Raw genomic sequence first — 20,570 nt, 5'->3', positions numbered from 1 at the left:
GATTCCCAATCAAAATGAGAAAGTAGAAGGCAGTGTGTGCCTTTAATTTTACCCAGGAAAATCATTGTGCCAACAACATACGTATATTATGGAAATGAATGCTATCTGAAAAACCACAAATGCCCAACATATTATTAAAGAATAAGGACACCTGGCATCTACTTTAGAATACTATTAAAGGTAAAGGTTTCCCCTTTGACGTGATTGTCTAGTCATGTCTGACTGTAGGGGGTGGTGCTCATCTCTATTGCTGAGCCAAGGGAGCCAGCATTGTCAAAGGTAACTCCGTGGTCATGTGGCCAGCATGACTAAATGCCAAGGCACACAGAACACTGTTACCTTTCCACCAAGGTGGTCCTTATTTATTTACTTGTATTTTTACATGCTTTCAAACTGCTAGGTTGGCAGAAGCTGGGACTAGTGACAGGAGCTCATTCCATCACGTGGCATTTAGATGCAAAACTGAATCTACCACAAGAAACCCTAAAAATGTTCCCTTAACAATATCATTAATTAAAAGTCCCATCTGTTGACAAAACAGTAAACCATGTAAATTTATGTGTCTCCAGAAAATATATGGTATAGGATGACAGAAAAACCTCATCAACAAATGTTTGCTAGCTGAAGCCATGAAGAACTCTCACCAGCTCAAGTCAAAACCAGTGGTAATCCTACTCTTGTCGATTATGCTGGTTTCACAATGTAGTTACAATCCATAATACCGCTGTGCTGGTGGTACTGAGAAATAGTACATAACATTTTTATACTAGCATGGAAAACACTAATTCTTGATTTTGATTGATATGAATAAAATAAACCCAATCTTTCCTTTAATTTGCTGCCTACTAATCTACCTCAGAAGTGATGTTAAAACTATATTGCATCTAAAGTGATTTTAAAAAATGTTCTTCTGGAAACATTTAACAAAAAGGTAGCAGATAAATATCACATCTTGGGAAAGTTGGAAAAGATTCTGGACTCTATAGAGCAAAATTAAAATTTCCATGCTCTTAAAAATGCATTCATAGGTTGAGTCTCCCTTATCTGAAATGCTAGGGACCAGAAATGTTTTGGAGCTTTTCAGATTTTTGGAATATTTGCATATATGTAATAAGATATCTTGGAGATGGGACTCAAGTCTAAACATGAAATTCATGTTTTTTTTAATATACATCTTATATACATAGCCTGAAGGTAATTTTATATACAATATTTTAAATATAATTTTGTACATGACACAAAGTTTGTGTACATTGAACCATCCACAAAATTTGTGTACACGGAACCATCAGAAAGCAAAGGTACCACTATCTTATCCACCCATGAGGACAATTTTGGATTTTTGTATATTTCAGATTTTGAAATTCCAGATAAGGGAGACTCAGCCTCTGTGTGCAATGTGCATATATGAAGAGAAGCTGAAAAAGAATTTAAGCACATGGACCTGAAGAATAATGTTTTGAACAGAAGGTATGAACTATCTTATAATAGAACAGGCTGCCTACAAAGGTGGTGCATTCCCCTTCATGAATAATTTTTAAGCCAAGGCTGGGAAACATTAGAGATGCTGCAGCAATGAACGTCTGTCATCAGGAATGGTCGGACAAAATGATCTTCTAGTCATCTTAAAAATCAGCCATTTTGCTTATTCGATTATTATTAGTAATTTTGCTTATATTATGACAAATGTAAATACACCTAGATAAAGAACCCTGTATGTACTTAGTAGTACGTAAAATAATTTACAGTGACAAACACTGTCTGGTAAATTTGAATGGGACTGAGGCCTTTAAAAGTACTAATTAAGTAGGTTGACGTATGTATGGTTTGACTAAAAGCAATGTAACTTCTACACATACTGCTATTTAAAGACAAAAATAAATTCCTTCAGACTGTTGTACTACTTTTAAAGAAAGACACTGTGTGAGTAAGAAGAAATGAAGTTATTAGTGGTGGTGTTAGAAGTTGTTTAGCATTAATGAAAAAGACAGCCATTTCCTAGACAAAATGTAGCCCTCTCGCTTATAGTGAATATTTTAATGTATGATTTAAAACTGTTAATTGTTTAATTGTTGTTTTAGAGGAGGTGGGATATTGGGATTTGGGGCCTGTATGTTACTTTTAATTTGTAAGCCACCTCGATTGTCACTGACAGAGAGGTGGGATATACATAAATAATGTATTATTATTATTATTATTATTATTAAAAATATTCCAACATAGGATGCAATCTAGCTCCATTAAGATTTATAGTTTTGCCACTGAAATCAGTGGCTGCTGGACTACAACAGTAGGTGATTGTTTTCTAACTGCCAAAAAGGCTGAATATTAAATTCTTGGCTCTTTATTTCTCTTAGTAGTCCTGAATATTTAGATCTGGTGTAAAGTCATCTATTTTCAAACTATAAAACTGTTGGACTTTTGTAAAACATCTGGCTTGAAAGAGCTAAAAATGTACTACAGGATCTATTATTCTGATCTCAAGTAAAAAAATTTATTGGAAAAAGCGATTTGTACATAGGCTTTGCCCTGGTTCACACTACATGAGTTTCAACAGAATTACTTTAGGCTCACAGCAGTACAAATTAGAGGAGAACTGGACACTTTCTCTCTCTGACCTTGTCATTCCAATTATCTCATTTTCTAGGAAAAAATGTCTGGAATTTGAGTCATAATACTTTTGTATTAGTGTTCATGGATACCCAAAAGAGTCGAACTTACCACTGGTCAAGAATGTAAATGAAGCCTGACTGAAATAATTGAAAAAGTGCAATCTGCTGAAAATGGGAAAAGATTTTTAAACAGTCTTTTAAAACTATAAAGTTTATTTGCAGTGACATCTTTATAGATTTGATATATACTTTAAGGTACTAAGTAGATTAAAATAACAACAACCTCATTTCCAAAAGATATGAGCTAATTTTTGTGTATTTGTAAGAGGTTGAACATGACCTCTCATGTTTTCTTATATCCATTACACTTGCTTTTTTTTAAAAAAAAATATTGCATGCTTTCTGCAAGTACCAACAAAAAATCTTGTACATATATATAAAAAATAATCTGACAGTATTCCCTGAAACTGCAGACTTCTGGGATGAGCCAATGGACATAGTTTTATTTCAACTGTTTTGAACAACATGTGCTGAGAGAAAACAACAGAATGGAAACCACTCATCCAAAATGCTAACTTGTGGCATGGCACAGCCCAAAAGCAGGTGTGTGGCATGCAGTTTACTTTAATAACATGCCTAGCACATGCCATTCAATTCTGTTTCCCCATGTACTCTGTTTGGGAACTTATTCTGATACTGGCAAGAGAATATTGCTTAATGGAAGATGTATAAAGTAGTATGACCTTTTATGTGAGTACACAATTTGAGAAAACACTGACTAGAATAATCACATCACATCCCAGAATAATCCTATGGATCATCTGTTGTGACCCTAGCTTTGAGCACAAATCATAAATGTGTTTCAGATAATGTTATTCCCATTAGGATAATATTTTGTACAAAATCCGGATAGATAATACTATCCTGCTAATTCATATTACTGAATGAAGCTGACACACCACATTTCAATAGATTTGACAAATCAGTAAAAGATGAAACATTACAAAATGAAAAAAATAGGATAAATCTGAAAATATATTTTGTTGTTTTACTTAGAAAAATGCCTATATGTATTTTCTGAAATTTTAAGAGAATGAGGGACATTGGGGAGGGCAAATAAACAAAAAACATAAAACAGCAAGGCTGCTAGAGGAAGGGTGGGGTGCAAATACAACAAATGAATCTCCACAGCACCCAAATGTATGCTAATGATATTGCATCAATTCAGTGTTGTAACTTCTGTTTGTTTGTGAAAACAAAATGAAATATCAGGAAAAGATATGGAATGATGGTTTGCTTTCCCATGTACTGTATTCATTTACTCAATTACAGCATAGTTTTATTCACAATATATTTCAAGGACAGGTTTTCTGTCTTTCCTTGGCAGACTAAGATAGCACTAAAACAACAGAAAGGTTTAAAATATCCAGAGACCAAATGCCAAAGAAACCCTCACTGTTTCATTCATTTGCTAACAGGTGGACGGAAATGAGAAAATCAGGTCATAGCTCAAAAGCAGCTCACTTGATGCACTGGCAGCTTTCTACGCTCCTCCTTCACTCTTCAGGATGAAATTTATTATAGTAGCTCTAAGCTATGACTTCAGACACAGTGCTTGTTGCAACCATATCTATGTTTCTCTTCCTTGGTCAGTGTATAAGGTGAGGTAGAGTGGCACACAGCATGTATCTCTGAAGTTTTATGTTTATGTTTTATGTTGACTGAAGAAAAAAACAGGGAAAGCCTGGAGAATCAGTAATTTATGTGTGTTGCCATGGCTTTGGATAGCACCTTAAACACTGCAAATAAAAAAGTAGGTATATTTCAGTTTAAAGCTGCAAGAAGTAAAAAAAAAACGCCAGTACTTTCAGAAGCCGGATACTTCAATACAACACTCTGGATATTAATATGCTATGCCTCCAGAATGATACAATATTTTAGAGGCACCAATATGTTATTTCTAGCAACAAAATATTGCCATAGTATAGATTCTTATCTTTAGCATTACACCAAAATTGTAGAGAAATATATCCCTCCCTGAATAAATAGGCACATGATGATCATACAGGTGACTGCTATTCAGGTATACAGTGCTTGTTGCATTGGGACTGGAAGTTTGCTGTGCGTGTTTTAGAAGATTAAGGATGCCAGGATGTTAGTCTTCCCCAACCTGGTAACCCCCAGATGTTTTTGGTAAAAAGAGAATAAAACTGAACTTTCCCAGGTTAAAACAGGGTAAAGTGTAGCACATGCAGCCCCCATCACCACTGTTGAGGCCCCCAAGCCTCTTCTACACTTTTATTTTATTTTAGCACTAAAAATACTCCTATATGCCCTTAGTGGTTGTGAGGGCTAGTTTTTCTCCTTAGCCTGAGAGGCTGTTTTAGGCCCTGGAGAGACCCCTTTTCAATGGTAAGGAGTATGGGAGCATTTTTTGCAGTCTTCCTTAAAGTCAAATAAATGAATAAGTAAATAGATATCAGAGGGTGCAGCCCACCCAATATTACCAGTTTGAAATCAGCACAATTGTTTCAAGCCATACGAACCAGCAGAAAATGTTTACAATTTCCTGGAGGGTATGTGTTAAGCAAGGTGTGTGTGTGTGTGTGTAAGTGAGTGAGTGAGTGAGAGAGAGAATGATCTGAATGAAGAAATTTCTTACAGATTTAATAAATAAATCTTAAAACTGGCCCCACCCAAATATTCCTAGGCTTATAATTCCTGTCAATTCTTTATAAAGATAGACAAAAATCTAGAATGACATTAAAGTCACTGCTGGTTAGAAACAAAATGTTCTACAACAACTTTTTCCAGTCTGTCACATCCTGAGAGAGGCTATCAATAAACTTTGTAAAGAGAAGATTGCAGCTCTGTCTTTGTATATTTAAGATACTGTCAAAACTCTGACTGGTTGACATTCTATCAGGTACTACAGTTGCTGCAGAGTACAATGCCTGTAGATACCCAGGGCAGGAACAAAGATGAGCAAATAGGATCTCCCCAAATTGTGCAGTTTACACAGTAGCAACTTAGCTTTTTGGGTTTATACAGAACACGTATCCCTCCCTCCTCACAAAAATTTGGGATGTGATTCTCCAGACAGAACAATATATATTATTATCAATACACAAATAATACTGGAAATGTAACTGATGAAAAGCAGCATAAGAGGTGGATTAACTACAACACACACTAAAAATAATACAACTCACCCAAGGTTTTTTGTTAATTTACAGCTTTAATTTACCATATTACATTAGTGAATTGAAAAATGACATGTAACCTTCTGTTGACCTCTGCATTATTATGTACAGTATGTATTTGAAATCTGTACCTGCATGAACAAATTCTAAGCCACTGTCTATAATACCCAAGAGCTTTAGTAGGGTGGTATTCTTCATTTTGTTCATTCATTCTTTGTGAAAGAGTTCTAAGTATGTTTAGAGGCTGGACTGAAGAAGACTAAAGGGCTAAAACAGACACACAAGGAGTCTGGTCATGGAGAGCCAAAACTGTCACACTGGCCCGTTACAGACGGGCCTTAAAGTACGCGACGAGCGTGTACTAGGGTTAGGAAGGGGCAGTGCTTCCGCACCCCCCCAAACCTAGTGCGTGCTCGTTGTGCACAAAATGGCGGCGGCCGTTCCACACAGCCACCGCCATCAATACGTCATGACCGCGCCTCTATACGGGGCGGCGCAGATGTGACATCCTCGCTCTGCGCCAGGGCGCTTAGTGCGCCCTTAGCGTGGAGCAGGAAGGAGCTCCATTTCGGAGCTCCCTCCTGGTTTGGTCTGCTGCACCAAAGGAGAAAGGGGCCAAATGGCCCCTTTCTCCTCCTCCTCGCCGCCGCGGGGTGTCCTTGGGGCTTGAAGCCGCCACTGTTAAAGGGAGCCAACAACAGGCAAAGTCCAAAGGCAGACAAGAGTTCGTATCCAAAACAACAGGTTTGGGCCAGTGAAGAAAAGATAAGAAGAAAAAAGTTGAAGTACTTATTGGCCATCCTGTTAGCCATGTTTTCCTGCTTCTGTAAAAGTGGGCAATGTTGTATATATAGGTGTGTGTGTGAGAGAGAGAGTTATAGGTTGTCAGAAGAGAGCCTTCTGTCAGTTCTACTATCTTCATAGGTATGTTTGGTAAGAACACAGGAGAGAGTTTCAGTGGCTGAAACTCTGAAACTCTCAGATACAGGAGAGTGAACTGGCCATTTCCCTGCTCTCCACCAGCAGGTGAAGGCCTTTATTAAAAAACAGATATTTTGGTGATTTAGGACTCAAGCAGACGAGGCAGTAGGAGCAGCCAGAGGCCGCTCCCACCCCCATTGCCATGGGGCCACAGCAACCAGATAGTGCAGTCCCAAAGGTGCCCACTACCATGGTCCTAGATCGGCTGCGAAAAGGAGCTGTAAGAAACTGCTCCTTTTGTGGCCAGTATTGGGCCTCATTTGGCAGCCCCGGTGCAGCCTCTGAGTGATCTGGGGGCGTGAGTCATGTGCACACCCTGTCCCCTGATTGGCCATTTGGAGCCATCTGTTTGAGGCCTTAAGTGACTATACAGGAAGATCTTTAATAGGGTGTGTGTGTGCTATAGTTTTATTATTATTGTCATGTTTTAAAATAACTACAGTGGTACCTCGGGATACGAATGCGCCGCCTTATGAAATTTTTGGGTTACGAAAAAAATCCATTCAAAAAAACTGTTCCAGCTTACGAACGTTTTTTCGGGTTACGAAAAAATTTTTGGTGCTTTTCGGCGCTATTTCACACGAAATCGCGGCTTTTCCCCATTAGCGCCTATGGCTTTTTCGGCTTACGAAGGATTTCGGGTTACGAAAGCGGCGGCGGAACGAATTAATTTCGTAACCCGAGGTACCACTGTACCATATTATTAAAATAACTACCATATTATTAAAATAAAATAAAGTATTAAAATATCAATACTTTAAAATAATTTTATAGAAAGACAAGATATATATATATATATATATATATATATATATATATATGTAAGCGTTTAATGTAACTAGGATAAGTATAATGAAGCTAAGCCAGGAATGACTCTTGGGGATGCCAGTAGGTTTCCTAACTGGCATGGCACAACATCTTGGCTTGGAATATAAACTGCATACCATATTGCATCTGAAGAAGTGGACTGTAATCCATGAGCTCATACGCTTTGTCTCATATGTCCTTCCCCCCTTTTTTTGCTAAGATGTACCAGACTAAAACAGCTACTGTATATACTCATGTATAAGTCTAGAAATTCAGGTAAAAAAATTGACCCAAAAAAACTGAGTCAATTTATCCACTAGTCAATGTAAGTACTATATCTTAATTCTCATTCAAAAGAGGGAACCCTCCCTTGGTGAAAAGCAAGAGTATAATCTGTCCTGGAAAAACCGATCCCCTCTACTCTCTCATCCAGCTAGCCTTAAGAGTGAGCACAAAGAGCTATGTCTTCTGGAATTTATATGTTCTTTGGCATATCCGGGAGGTCCTCTGGGAGGAATTTACGGCAGTCTGGAAAAACCAGACTGGTGATGACTTCCCGGAGGGCCACTGGAATGATCTGCCAGAGGAGGTTCATCAGATTATATCTCTCAATGCTTTTTAAAAGGCGATTAAAAACAACCCTCTTCAGGCAGGCCTTCTCAGACTAACCTCTGTTAAAATAGAATCAACTGCCCGACTAACCAGCCCCCCCTCCTCAATATTGCCTCAATAATGCCTCAACATTGCCTTATTATTGTCATATTGTTGTTATTACCTGCTGAACTGTTTAACTGTTATTATTTTAGCTAAAAGTTTTTATTGTTATTACAGTAATTGTATTGACGGAAGGGGGGATAAAGGGTGGGGGTTATTGGGGACTGTTCTGTTATTATTTTCTTGTGATTTTGTATTTGGCATTCTCTTTGCTGTTACCTGCCTTGATCCTTAAATGGAAGAGGTGGGATACAAATAAATATTTTATTTATTTATTTATTATTTTGCTTTGCTTCATCCTTTAGATTCTTGGTTATATGCTCCTAGGTTTTACCCTTGACTTATCCATGGGTCATATCAAACTCCATAATTTCGGCCTCAAATCTTGCCTTTGATTTATACATGAGATCAACTTATAGCCAAGTATATACGGTACTTTTTTTGCATACCTTATATGCTGGTTAAGTTTGGAACAATGGTATCATAGCAACTTAACAAGTATTACATGTGTATCGGTGAAGAGGAGGTTAAAAAAACCCTGTGTGAGTTAAACACTTGTGTGAGTTTAAAAGCAAGACAAGGTGTGCAGCTCTTCTTTACTTCTTCCTTGTGGGAAACTGAATTATTGAGGCACCCAATTTTTTTTTTAAAAATAATATTTTTTAAAATGGTAAGATGTAAAATGAAGGCAGAAAGCCTGGAGAGGTGTGGTGACTATCTGGTGTACAGTACTACAATTTGTGCCACAAATATGACTGTCTGCCAGTTGGACAGAAATTGCAGGTATGGGCTTTATGGAATGAGCTCCTAACCCTTAGGGAGCAGGGTCATTCAACTGAGGCATGGTGAAGGAACAGCTGTGCACCTGGACTGACCAAATTAAAAACAAAACAAAACTAGAAGGGACCAGAAGTTAACTTATGGTTTCCATAAATGGGTTTTGGGTTGCTTAAATCATAACGAATGCAGCATTTCCCTACAATTAATTTAAAGGTTGAGTTCCAGGAATAGCAATTCATTCTTTTTGGGGTGGTCCAGGAAGTCTGGGTGGCTGCAAAAACATACTTGAATAATACATTATTCTAGATTGGGATGACATTGTTCTGAACAAGGTGGCAAAACTTAAAAGGGGCACCCTCTTCTACAGAACTGCAATGGGTCACAATACAGTTACTATAGTAAAGGAAATTTAGTATCAGGACATACTATCATCTAACTGAGTAAAATGCTCAAGAGAATCTTGTGTTGGAGAATAAAACTGGGAAGGCATCCAAAGGAGATAATGTTGTAATAATGGGTGAAATAATTATCTTTCCATTAACTGGATAAATGCATGTTCCAATCATAATATAAGAGATTTTTTTTTATATATCCTAAATAACTGTGACCTAGAATGACCTCTTATGGAACTGAGCAGAGGTGAGAAAACCCTTGACTTAATCCTAATGGTATTTCCCAAGACCAAAGCAAGATGTAGCATGAACCCAACAGGATCAGTGATCACATTATATCAAATTTAATTTATATGTAGCTATAAAAGCATTAGGGAATTCCAACATAGTCCTGTTTGACTTCAAAAGATGCAACTTCGTAAAAATGAAGGAAGTCAAAAAGAAGTTGAAAGGACAACTCAAAAGGATCAAATCTCTCCAGGATGCTTGGGGCCTACTCAAAACTAGAGCTATAAATATTTGACTACTTCATCCTTGCAAATTAGAGTGAACAATTTCCACAGTTCTTTTCCTGCTGCTGAGAAAAAGAATATTTCTCCATAGTTCTGATGTGGTATTGATACATCCTGATGTGTTTCGGGAAAATTATTCTGTGCAGAAATACACATGGATCTTTTTGTTAAAAAAACACTGTTTCTAAATAGCTACACAGGGATTTTGTATAGGATAGCTGGGGCTTGTACGTGTCCGCCACCTATGTTACATACACAAACAAAAATAACCACATGGTTGCAAAAACCCAAACCAACCCAAAAAACCTCATGCAGCCATATTGTATCTTTTATGATTCATGATTGCTGTTTTTTGTGTTCCTACACCAATCTTGCAGGAAAAAGAACATGTGGTTATTTGTAGTGCAATTTTGCTCCCCCCCACCCCCAAATTAATCTTGTACAATCCTCTATGCTATTTTGGGAACACCATTTTGTGCAAACAACAACAACAACAACAACAACAACAAAACCCCCAAGAATCCACAATTTTCAAGCAAATAACCCATGTGTATTTCTGTGTAGAATAATTTCCATGAACACTTTGGCATGCATGAATACAGGGCGAAAATATACAACATTGTCTCCAATGTTTCATTCTTCCCAAGTGGGCTTCTAGAATGTCAGGAAACCCATTTTTATTTTTATTTTTTTGCCAGGAAACAACAGTGAGTATTCTTTTCCATCCCTGCTCAAAATCACAATATAATAATAATAATGATTTATTTCTCTTCTGCTTTTATCTCGTGAAATCAAAGCGGATTACAACAAAAGCATTAGATACAAAGTATATAGAGATAGGGGACATACTCATGCCTGAAGCAATAATTCTCAGTGACAAGACTGAAGAACTGAGGCAAGAGAAGAAATTCAAGGCTCATTAACAAATTAAAAGTGAACATAGTTTTTTGTGGGTTTTTCGGATTATGTGGCCATGTTCTAGAAGAGTTTCTTTAACTCCTCTAGAACATGGACACATAGCCCAAAAAGTTGAAACTCTTCTAGAACATGGCCACATAGCCCGAAAAACCCACAAAAATACTATGGTTATGCCAGCCATGAAAGCCTTTGACTTCACATTAAAAGTGAACAATTTACCAGGTCCAAATTATATTCACCTACAAATTGTTATAGAACTGAAAAGCAAACTATGATATATCCTTAAGATCAACCTCTGCATTAAAGGATTGAAGAGTGACTAATGTAACACTAAGGCCCAAAACACACTTCAGAAACAATCCAGTCTGAGACCACTTTAACTGCCCTGGCTCAATGCTAGGGTATCCTGGGCAGCTTCCCACACAAAGTGGACCTCTAAGCATCCACAAACATAACAATTAACTAATATTAACAATAAGAATTTATAACTAGTATTTTATCTGTATTTTTAAAGGCTCTTTCTTGGTCCAGCAGGTGTAGCACTAATCCAAAATGTACAGTAATAATCATTTTTAATTCACTAAATTAAGAAATATAACATGGCAATTCAGACATCATAATGGCTGATGAGTATCCTCTCTCTCTTTTTTAGCTACAATGACCAGATTTCTACACAGCATTCCAGACATAATCAGAGAATGGGTTTGTGTAAGAACAATGTGATAGTGGATTTTTAAAACTTCCTTTCCAGTTATTTTATCCTCATTAACACTTTCTACCACTCTACCTAGAACAGACATTATGCTGACTTATAGTTTCCTGGATCTCCTTTGGATCCTTTTTTAAGACCAAGGTCCAAAACACAGCAGAAATAATCCAGTTTGATACTGCTTTAACTGCCCTGGATCAATGCTAGGGACTCCTGGGAACTGTAGTTTTGTGAGACATTCAGCCTTCTCGGCCAGATAATGGCTCCAAGTCTGTGATGTTTTCTGCTAGTAGTAATGTGTCATCTGCGTATCTTAGATTGTTGATGTTTCTTCCTCCTATCTTCACTCGTCCTCCTTCTGAGTCAAAGAGGCAAAGCAGATGGACATCCAGGAGCAGCCCGGGGCCATGGTAAAAACACGCCATGGCCCCAAGGGCACCTCCTGCCACAATTTCAAATGGACCACAGCAAGGAGCGGGAAAAGCTGCTCCTTTTGGGGGGTGATTTTGGGCCAAATTGGGCAGCCCCAGCATGGCTTCCAAATGCTCCAGGGGTGTGCGTCATTAAATGCCACAGCTCCGGGGCGGCCAGAAGCTACCTCCATCTTCCCGTCTCTTTCAGGCCTGAGTCTGCTCTTTGTATGATATTTTCAGCATAGAAATTAAATACATAGGGTGATAGAATGCAGACTTGCCTGACTCCTTAGTCAGCTGGGGAAGCATTCTTACAGTAGCTTCTTGTCCTAAGTACAAGTGCAAATAAGTAAAAATAGAAGACAACAACAAAAAATTAAGAATGAGAGACCTCTGTCACAAGGTCTGGAACTTAAAGGAAATTCAAAGCAAGGACCAGGATGCTGTATGACAAGAAAAAGAATATACTACAGAACAAAAAGAAATTAAAAAATGTTAGATGCAATACACAGAAGAGTTATATAAAGAGATGAAAAAATGAATGACACATGGAATGTAGAACCATATGAAGATGAATCCCAAATTCTAAAAAGTGAGTTGGAAGCTTCAACAAGAGAAACTGGGAAAAATAAATCACCAGAAATAGATAATATTCCAGTTGAACTGCCACAATCCACACAGATAGAATCAATTCTAGTGTTAACTAATATATGTCAACAAATATATACATTGAGAAACTGGAGCATGTCCAGAGGAGGGCGACTAAAATGGTGAAAGGTCTGGAAACCTTGCCCTATGAGGAACGACTCAGGGAGCTGGGGATGTTTAGCCTGGAGAAGAGAAGGTTAAGAGGTGATATGATAGCCCTGTTTAAATATTTGAAAGGATGTCATATTGAGGAGGGAGCAAGCTTGTTTTCTGCTGCTCCAGAGAACAGGACCCAGAACAATGGATGCAAGCTACAGGAAAAGAGATTCCACCTCAACATTAGGAAGAACTTCCTGACTGTAAGGGCTGTTCGACAGTGGAACACACTCCTTCCTCGGAGTGTAGTGGAGTCTCCTTCCTTGGAGGTCTTTAAGCAGAGGCTGGATGGCCGTCTGTCGGGGATGCTTTGATTGGGATTTTCTGCATGGCAGGGGGTTGGACTGGATGGCCCTTGCGGTCTCTTCCAACTCTATGATTCTATGAAATATGGAAAATGAAATGGTGGCCACCAGATTGCAAACGATCAATATACATCCCCATCTACAAAGAAGGACCCACAAAAGACTGCAGCAATTATAGGACAATGACAGTAATTTCCCATGCAAGCAAAATCATGTTCAAATTTCTGCAGCATAGACCCCAATAATGCATGGAGGGAGATATTCCAGAAGTGCAAGCAAGATTCAGAAAAGGAAGAGGCGCTAGACATCATGGCTTATGGAGTGTCTCAAGGAATTCCACACACACACACACACACACACACACAACCAGCATGTGCTTCTTAGACTATAACATTTGACTGCATACATCACAAAAGTTATGAATGGCTCTTAGAAACATGGGAGTGCCACTATATTTGATAGTCCTGACATGAGTATATGAGGGAGATAAAGGAAAAGCAAGATGAGGAGGTTTGGTGAAGCTGAGTAATTGATTGCCTTACCATCAAAAGCCATGTAGCTGTATTTTTAACTCCCAAAATCTAAACAGGAACTAAATGAATGTGTATGTGAAATCGTGTATGCTACTTATTAACTTCAGTCAGGTAACGCTTTTAGTCCATGCATTAATCTTAAACTTAAATGACAAAATTTAAATTTAAGTTAAACATAATCATTACTTTCCTCCCTATCAATGGTTGCATCTGCACTGCCAAGATAATCCAATTTGGCAGCACTTCAACTGCCATGGCTCAATGCTATGGAATTCTGGGAATTGAAGTTCTGTGACACATTTAGTCTTCTCTGGCCCAAAACAGATGGGCCAAATAGAGCGGCTTCCAGCTGCTTCATGGGTGTGGTGTTTGGCCAGCACATGTCCCCAAAGCAGATGTGTAAGACAGCCCAAAGCCACTGTGGTCACCACAGTCCTGGAGCGATCGCAGCCAGACCAGCTGGATATCACTCCTTCGAGGCTATCTGCTTCAGCCCTCTGTCAGCGAGTTCTGCTGCCACAGCAAACTACAATTCCCAGAATTCCATAACACTGACCCATGGCAGTTAAAGTGGTATCAAACTGGATTACAGTCATCTCTCAACATTTATGGCATTGACACTCACGGTTTTAATTATTTGCGAGGTCAAGGCTACTGCTGTGCACACATGCACTTCTCCTCCTCATCCTTCCCAGGCTTTTCCCCTGGAAAAAGCCCAGGAGGAAGAAGCCATTAAGTATGTGTGCAATCCTGCCCCTTTCCAGGACAGAGAATTGCCTCTTTCCCCAAGCAGCTCTCTGCCTTGGTAAGGGGTTTGGGGAAAACAATGCTCCACCCTTTTCCAGGACAGGTAGCTGCCTCGAGAAAGACAACTCTCTTGCCTTGGGAAGAGGTTTGGGGAAAATAATCCCCCACCCTTTTCCATGACAAAGAGCTACCTGGGGAAAGACAGGTCTCTTGCCTTGGGGTTTGGGGAAAGCAAACATGCCCACCTTCCTGCCATTCCAAGGCTTCAGAGAGCTTGGTGGAGTTCCCTGAAGCCTTGGAAGGGAAGGAGTGATTTGCGAATGCGTGCTCCCCTGCCCTTCCAGCACCTCGGAGAACTTGCTAGAGCTTCTTTGAGGCTTTGGAAGAGAGATGGGGGCATGCACGTGTGCACTGCTCTTGCCCCCTGCTTTATTTGTGAATTTTTATTTTCATGGGGAGGGGGTCTTGTGCCCCTTACCCTCATAAATGTCAAGGGTCGACTATTTTTGTAGTGCAGATACAACCAATGTTAACAAATTTGAATTCGATTTTTATCTTTTCAATACTTAAGTAAACAAATTAGGTCTTTTGTATTAACTTTCCTACCAAGCCAGATAAATTCTTAAGAGCCCCAACAGGGAAGTAGCCAAGATTTTAGGAAGGGGGGGGGTTTCCAGACTAAGTGCCACCATTATAATGGGGCTTGGGTGCGGCGGCACAGCAGCACACACCATTCATTTTTCTAATGGAAGGGGGGGTCCAGACCCCAAGAACCCCCCCCCCCCGCCTTGGCTACGTCCCTGGCCCCAAAGATAATGAAGGTAAGACATGTTTCTCTGCTTGGGGACTGGATTGGATGCCCCTTGTGGTCTCTTCCAATTCTACAATTCTATGATTCTATGATAAAATTTTACTAAGGACAGAAAGCTGTAAGTCATTTAATTTCTTCTGATGTCTTAGTTAAATTGATAGATCATCTTTGTGATTCTTGGGAACATTTTAGGAGATTAATCTTGAGTTTTCTTACTTCAACTGTCTAGAAATTATCCAAAAAACTGGAAACTACCTGGCCCTGATGCTAGTTACTTGTGCAAAAGACCTTGGTCAGTGGATCTTAAATCAGATGTATTTTTATTAGGCTGTGTAACTGAAGTGATAACAAATATTTCAGCTTTTGATTTTTCTGCTCTCTAATTAGAGAGTCTTTTCAGCTTGCCTCCCAGAGTTCTTAGTAATTTAAAAACTTGCAGATAATGCCAAGCTTCCCGTCTCTGCTGGTTGCTTATTTTCTTAGTCTCTGTCCACAGGAATAAGAAAGGAAACACACTATTTTTAATCTCTCCAAACTTTTCTTTTCACAAAACAGAACCAAAAATATTAAATGTATTTTACTCATCAAGATTCAGGTTGAATAATAATTAAAAAAAGAACATCTAGGTCAAATAAACATGTTAATGAAGTATGTTTCTGCACGTTATACACTGCATCTCTTTGGCAGTTCCTGAATTAGTTTTCAGCCTCTTTCTGCGTCAGATTCGCGTGTCTCCTCCTGGCTTTAATAATCTGTGTAGCCCCGTCATGACCCACATCCAATCCTTCACCTATTAATCCCTCTCATTTCTCATAGCCTGCATTCTACTAATTTAAGCATTTCTGGCTCTCTGGGATTCTGTTTATATATGTGTTTTGCATACAATTTTGCTGCATTTCTTTCTACACAGTGGCCTCAATTAATGCTAGTTATGTAGGTAAAAAGAATAACATACAGTTTTTTACCTAGGAAAGAGACCAGACCAGTGAGTATAGGCTATTAGAGAAGTGAGAGGGGAACATCTGACAATATGAAGGAATGGATGTTGATCGTGGCAAAGTTACATAGTCTTTTAGGAGGTATACAAATCTGATGGTTTCTCTAGAAACATGTCCTATAGCCTAGTCTTTCCTTCCACCATCACCAAATGATCTACTAACCAATGACACAAATCACTGACAGAATAGGGAAGAATCCTTTTTGCACCTACAAAACATAGAGACTTATAGACTTGAACTTCCAACACTTTCTAAAGCATTTTTATATTTCAGAAACAGTTGTATATGTAACTATCCCCTTTGTATATCCTGAATTAAATAAATAAAGATATGTAAGGAAAGAGAAAGAAAAGTTAAAATTACCAGAGAATGCTCTGTGGGGATTATGAAGACAGGAAAACTTTGCAGATGTTACTGTCTCTCTAGAGGAATAAATGCTTGTATTTTAATATTCTAAGCAGCTGGTTCCTGTTGAATGCCATCAGGATGATTCAGCCAACTACTAGAAACACCAGTAGCTGCAAGTGCGTTGATATAGAAAAATACAAAACTTTTTTCTTTTTTTGGCTTTATGGGTATTGCTGTTACTTTGATACATTGAAAGTTTTATTAAATTACTAGCAACAGCACCAAAGCAAAATCTGAAAAGAATAATAAGAACAGTGCCTCATGAAAGGCACAACCTCTCTTTTCTCAAACACTATGTATGCTAAACATAATTCAAACTTCCGTATCCACAGCAATTTATTTTTATTTTTCTTATTTTTTATTTAGCAAAAGGCACCTCTCCTCCCCTCTCTTAATCCAAGAATGCATGTTATGCTTAATTTGCAGAATTCAACACTTTCTATTCTAGCCACTACTCTTGTTAAAGCATTTTTGTAGTTTAAGTTCTAGCAACTCTGAACTTTATGTAGGTCAATCAGGGTCAGGTAGTTTGTGAACTGCTACTGCCCACAATGAATGCATCTGGCACTTATAAAGCAGTGTACTCCCTGAAAGTTGCTTGCAATTCAAACCAGATCTCTTTGTAGTTATGGTTTCTTGGTACTTTCATTATAGTTGTACATGCTTTGACAGAAAAGTACCTGTAGCTCATAAATATCAGAAATTATACTAGCATGCCATTGGATAACATGGAAAGCTAAAAAGATAATCCTACAGCAAATCAAGCCTGAACTCTCCATAGAAGCCAAGATGACAAGATGAGTCTGTCATGAGATGACATGACTCACTGGAAAAGATGATAATGTTTGCAAAGAGGAAGGCAGTAGGAAAAGAGGGAGACTGCATTGAAGATGGATCTCATTCATAGGGCCACTGTAAATTGAAGTTGACTTGGCAGCAAATAAAAATAACAAACATGCCATATTAAACTTTAAACATCACAGCTATTGCTATGTCTAGTTCCAATCCTTTGGTATTTCTGTCAGTTACACATAATTCATTATAAATCCAACTGTGATCAAAACCTGGTCATAGCAAATATACCAAGTATAACAACAGTCGATAAAATGGTCTAGAGTGGGGATAAGAATCATGGATCTTTTTATATGTTGCTGGACTACATCCCAGCAGTTCTAGCCATCCCCATCCCTGGTTTAGAGAGAACACATCAAGCTTGTACAACTACAGTTTTTTTTAAAAAAATGTGGCATCCACATGATGTAATGGTGTGATGAAACATTGCAATAGAAGTGCATGCATTACCTTGGCACTAACACAACAGTGCCAGCCTTTTAACCTTTGTATCTTAGAAGCAAACTGCAGTCTGAGACACTCCTGGTTGATAATGCTAGGGTTAATATTGGAGCATGGGACTCACTCTTTACCACCATGAGAAAACTGGAAGTATTATATATGCATCTGAAATTTTAAAAAAATTATGTTTAAGCACCTTTTCAATGGCTATCATCTTGAAGATTTTGGAAGATGCACAATTAGAAGTGAAACTGTTTTTGGAAAACTTTTGCTTTTCAAAATGTGTTCCTCATTAACATTAGGAGAATTACACATGCATTTTAAACTGTATCCAAATATTAACCTCTTTCCACTAAAGAGGACAGTGTAATACCAAAGAATCACACTTCATTGTGGAAGTAACACAGAATTAGATCTACAAGGTAGGCATTACATTAATAGGAAAAGTGTTGCAAACTATCACTGAGTTTCAAATACATGCCATGAACAGCCCCCACCCCTGTTATTACAGAAATGTTCCTGTTATTACAGAAATGGCTGCTCTGCGAACATTTCATTAATGGGAAAAGAGCGGGACGCGCTTCAGTGACGCTTCAGAAGCACAACCAGCTATCCCACCTCCACGCTTCTGAAGCATTTTGGCAATGATTCCAGTGCAGTAAGTGCCTCGTGTGATAAGCTTCATAGTCTACATTTTGATAGATATTCTCATTTTGTTGAATAAACCTGAACTGCTGTTGCAAAGATGCAACAACTGTTCCACCAGTGGTATCTGTACAAAACCAAGCTTAAATTTGCACAGCAAAAATCATGTCCTGAATGGGTGAATCATCAATTATTCTGTTGATTTACAATACAACATATTGTCCAGGAATTACAATTTCACAATTATCACCTGACCTTGCTATTACAAGAGCTGCATGAAGACTTAGCTGATGATTATGACATACCTTCTTTGCCTATTTCTGCTGTGTGCATGTGTGTTGTGTGTCTTCAAATCTTCAAATATGGCAACCTTAAGGCAAGCCTATCATAGGGTTTCCTTGATAAGTTTCTTCAGAGTGGGTTTGCCATTGCCATCCTCTGAGGTGGGGACATTGTGACATGCAAGTGGGTTTCCATGGCTGAGTGGGGATTCAAACCCTCATCTCTAGTCATAGTTCAATGCTCAAACCACTACACCATGCTGGCTGTGTAAATTTACAGCGCTTCATAAATAAAGGTTAATAATAATAATATTAATCTACAAAACCTATTAAAATACATTGAAAGGACAAATAGGAAAAACTAACTTGTTTGTTTAATGCACATTCATAAAAATTCATAATCAAAATGTCAATGATTTTGATTCTAAGATAAGATAACTTAAGGAAATTCAAGGAATCATTTGAATTCATGATCCTCTGCTCCAACCACCTTCCTAGAAGATTAGAGGGACCTTCTGAACAATGTGCAGTAGAGGGGGATTGTTTGGTGTGGTGACTATAAAGTATTATCTTCTATATCAGTGGTCCTCAAACTGTGCCCTTTAAGAGATTTTGGACATCCCCCAGAAGCTTCAGCACTGTTGGCCTGTGAGAGCTGAAATCCAAAATCTCTTGAACAGCATAGTCTGGGCACTACTGCTCTATATGGACAGAATATAATGAGTTGTATATACAAAAATAATTAGATTGCCCAAAGCATGAGTGCACAGGAGTTCTACTTTTTGCTGACAACAGATGAGCAATGATTGGCACTGCCTAGCAACCCTGCGTATGGACATATTCTCATATGGAATATTGTACCAAGTTCTCAGCATCATGCTTCAAGTGGAACAGGAAAGGGGAGGACAATTAAGATTATCACTAGTATGGAAGATGAGTACTGTATTATGAGGAAAGACTGATGGAACTGGATTTAACATGGGGGAGAGATGCTGTGAAAGGATTGCATGCACTTTGTTCTCTTGAGGGCAGACTCACTTGAATGGACAATTTACAGGAGGTTAGATTTTGATCAGGCATTAATTATGATAATGAAAATGATTACCTGGAGAGGTGGTGGCCTGGGACTCTAACAAACAGAGACATCTGTTGATGCTGTTCTAGCTCTGGATTCCCTGTATTAAGCTGGATTAGACATCTATGAGTCTATGGGGCTTCTACAGTCTTTGTGGGGCACAGTAGGGAAATGTCCCTTTAGCTTTGGCAGTATGAAAATAAGAATGCAATGTAGCACATACTTCTGTATGCTACACTGTTATTGAAAAGTAATTCTGTAACAGTGTGCATCATTTGTCGACAGAAGGAAATCATTTTTCTTTCTTTACCTAAAAGGGAGATGGTCACTCTACCATTGGAAGGAAGGGTGACACAAGATATATTTTAAATAGATAAAGATTTTACATTTCTTTCTAAAGAAACCACTGGCTTTGGGAACAGCAAAGAGTTCCACTCCCCCCCCCCTTCACCTAACTGCTCATGAAGTTCCGTATGCAGATCCTCCCACTGTTCACACAGAAACATGCACAGTAAATGCATTTTGCAAATCTAGCTAGCACTGGAAATTATGTCTTGCCTAATTCCAAGACTGGTCTCTCTCTGTGTACATGGCATTGGCTATGAGTACTAGTCTCTGTCAGGATGGAG

At 38.5% G+C, this 20,570-nt stretch overlaps 1 protein-coding gene across 10 annotated transcripts in view; it reads right to left on the bottom strand.

Moving 5' to 3' along the window:
* Positions 1-20,570, bottom strand: part of ZBTB20 (zinc finger and BTB domain containing 20) — a 642,360-nt gene that overhangs the window by 97,193 nt on the left and 524,597 nt on the right. The window lies entirely within an intron of this gene.

Source organism: Sceloporus undulatus, chromosome 3 (genome assembly GCF_019175285.1).
Source record: "Sceloporus undulatus isolate JIND9_A2432 ecotype Alabama chromosome 3, SceUnd_v1.1, whole genome shotgun sequence".
Classification (NCBI taxonomy): Eukaryota; Metazoa; Chordata; class Lepidosauria; order Squamata; family Phrynosomatidae; genus Sceloporus; species Sceloporus undulatus.
This window is presented reverse-complemented; position numbering and strand designations above follow the sequence as displayed.